This window comes from Gavialis gangeticus, unplaced genomic scaffold (assembly GCF_001723915.1).
Source record: "Gavialis gangeticus isolate Ggan-Ray unplaced genomic scaffold, GavGan_comp1, whole genome shotgun sequence".
In the NCBI taxonomy this organism is placed as follows: domain Eukaryota; kingdom Metazoa; phylum Chordata; order Crocodylia; family Gavialidae; genus Gavialis; species Gavialis gangeticus.
The window spans coordinates 196,048,542-196,051,912 of NW_017728992.1; the positions used below are offsets into that span (position 1 = coordinate 196,048,542).

Genomic DNA, 3,371 nt, shown 5'->3' on the forward strand with positions numbered 1-3,371 from the left:
GTGGGGAGAGGATAAAGGGTGATTTGCTGTGGACTTAGAGCTCCCCCCCTGCTGCCCTCTACTGAGACTTTCACGGCTCAGCAGGTGGGACCTATTGCAGGAGGATAGGGAGGCTCAGTGTTGCAGCTGGGAGCCCCATGCTGACTATGCTGACCATGCCTCCATGGCAGGGTGCGCCCTGTCCACTCAGCGGTGTAGAGTTGTGCCCTTCCTGCCCCCCCCCCCTTACTTCCAGGTGGACAGTCAGTGCCTTGCCATTGCAGGTCAGTTGATGTGGTGCTCCCAGTGGCAATACCAAGCTTCCTTGCCCTGCTCTGCCCTGGGAGAAGGGCGGCAGGGCAGGGAGCCGCAAGCCTGCAGCAGGCAGCCTGCATCTACCCCTGCCCTGTGCACATCTGGAGTGCGCAACCCCATTTCTTATTGTTATGACCCCAAATGGGATTGCAACTCCAAGACTGGAAACCGCTGCCTTTAAAACCCTTTCAAAAGATGGTTGTTTCAAAAGGGCATCAGCTGGTATGTTCTAATTACCTGTGAACTAGCTGAAAATAATGCAAATAGATCAAAACCATTCCAGCTTTAACACTTTCTCTAGTATTAAAGTTGGAGTGGTTTGGTTTTTTTTTTCCTTCCTTTCTTTTGCTACATTTGATTTGTTCTTGGCAAATTCACACAGCAATTAGAAGATACCATCTTTTGAAAAGCCCCTTTTTGAAAGGGCTCTAAGTTTTCCTGTGTCCACACCCTAAGAGCCGCTAAGGAGCAGGGTATCTCCCTGGAATTGCTTATTCTGGGTGGCACATCTTCAATAAGAATTCTTAATACTGTAGCTTCTTATGAGGTTAAGCATCTGTATCAGCCCTTTCGTGAAAAAGTATATTGAAGAAGCAGTAGTTCTCCCCTTTTACCCGGAGATCCATTGTCGGCACGCTTCTCCGTAGGCGAGGAGTATTCAAGTATGTGGAAAAAGAAATTAAACTCGTCTTCCACATTCTCTGCTAGTGCCCTGTTGTGCAGCTGTATAAAAGGAAAGACCCCTATACTGAATCTGGTAGATGTAAGCCGAGAGGCTGCATAGTCCATAGGTCATTACTGGGGAGTGTCTGAGGCTGAGTTGCTCAGTGTGGTCAAGATGATTCTGGGCATATTGAAAAGCAGGCCTATATGTTCCAAGGGAGCTTTATTGATGAAAACTTAAACGTCTACATACTTAAGGATCTCCCAAGGGTTAGGTGGTAAATTTGAAAATCTCAGTTTCGGATTTAAGTGAATAAAATAGAAGTTTTGATGTATTTTCTGCTTTTAAAACCATATGCATCTGGGAAAACAACCTCTAGAATGATGATATTAAGGAAGGAAGTTTTTATTTTCTATTTTTATAGTCCCTCTATCATATGTTTTGACATGAAGTTATGGCTGCTGAGACTCGGCAAACTAATTATGGCATTCATTTTCTTATGCCGAATGCTCTATATCAGCTAATCATATTGTTTTTGCTTTGCTTTTCCAACCAATTTATTCAATAGTCAGACATGGTAAATTTGACAACAAAAAGATTAGCTACAATAAGCTGGAACTAATTGTCATTTATGACTAACTCATAATTATAACACAAAAGGAACAGATAAGAAAGATTTAACCTATCATTTTAAAACTACTATTTGTAGACTTCTCAGAAAAGAAGTTAAGAGTACTACTAGGTGCTTAATAAGTGAAGTAAACATGGCAAGGAAATGTCATTTGTTTAGAGCCTCAGATTACTAGTAATCAGTACTGTGACAAGGAAGTTTGGCACCCAGGCCAAAGCCTGCAGCACCAGCCCACCCTCACCTTGTGCACAGATCCGGGGGGGCATGTGCCCCCCCCCATGCTTGCCCAGGAGTGTATGCAGTGGCAGGAGTTGTCCTCCCTCCCTTCCCCCCCCCCGTTCCTGCACCCCCTGAAACGAGGTGATCACGGCTCTGTTCTGTTCCCCGTCATGGCTGGGCAGTGCCTGTTGGCACCCTTTTGCTTCAGCACCTGGGACGGTCACCCTGCTCACTCTCCCCTTGCTACAGCACTACTAGTAATGTGTTTTCCTTTGTGGTGGTGTGTTTGTTTTTTTAATCAGACCCTATCAACCTTACCAGAATCGGAACGCCCTGTACTTTCAGGGTACAAGGATTTCTTGGGTGATATATCTTTTATTAGACTACTATTTTATGCAATTGCAATAAGCTTTTTCAAATGTGGAACATTTTTCCTTGGGTCTCTGATGCAGACATTACACTTAACCTGTGCCTGATCCAAACCAAACGTGTGCATATTTGGAGCACAGCCCAGGGCTGTGCTCCCCCCATCTTCCTGCACCCCTCCCTGCCCCCCCACGCTGACTGGGTTATGTTTAGCCTTCTGACCTCCAACCCCCCTCCCCCAATCCTACCCACTCCTCCCCCTCCCTTGATTTTTAGACAGCATTCCTAGCACCAGGAAATATGTGCATAAGTGGGGACCCAGTCTACAATCACATGGCTTAAAGTAAGCCATGTGATCTTAGTTCAGGTCTCACAAATGTCTTAATGTGCCCTTAGATTGGTGTCCTTTAAGCCTGTGTATTATTTCCATGATGAACTAGATATTTCCAGAAGTCTTGAGAATATGCAGAACAAACTAACTGCTTATTTATTCAACAAATTGCCTTACCCTTTGTCCAGCCAACCTGAAAGTGGAAAAGTAATAAAAATAGCACAAGTCTGTGACAAAAAAGGAATAAAAAACACGTCTACACAGATTCTGAAGTACTATGCTGTCAAGTCAAAGGAACACAAACTTTTCTATTTTGTATTGCCTTGGGGAGGAGGGAGTAACTGCAACACATCAGGATGCTTGTGATGGCCGCATGGGGAAGTGGACTACCATCTGATAAATCCCTGTCACCATGCACAACATTGGAACAAGCTGTTCTTAATGTTTCTGCCCATGGCATGAGAAAAGGGAGATCCTTCTCCTACTTGTACATACCTCGTCTCAATTCCACCTAATGCCACCTCCCTCGTGAATGTCTTGATTGTTGCTAGTGCAGGCCCCCAGCAGAGTCTTCCTGGAAATACTTTCACAGATGTGCTCTAGTAGGCAACATAGCAATAGTGGAAGGCGTTGCGGTTACTGGTTTTAAGGTTTACTAGTAAAATATACAGCGTCATATTTTCCAGTTTAAACTTAGTATTTAGTCTAAACTTGAATAGACTATCTGTAAATGGCAAATGGTTCAGCAGCAATTTTATTTTTCTGTTGCGCTTTTTTTTTCTGATTTTAAAAATGAGCATTTTATAAAATGAACCTTTCTATTCTCCCTAGGAAGAAGAGTTGAGAAAAAGTGGAGAGGCAAAATA

General features: G+C 43.9%; 1 protein-coding gene across 1 annotated transcript in view; it reads left to right on the plus strand.

The window, feature by feature from the left end:
* Nucleotides 1–3,371, plus strand: part of KHDRBS3 (KH RNA binding domain containing, signal transduction associated 3) — a 213,025-nt gene that overhangs the window by 82,838 nt on the left and 126,816 nt on the right. The window lies entirely within an intron of this gene.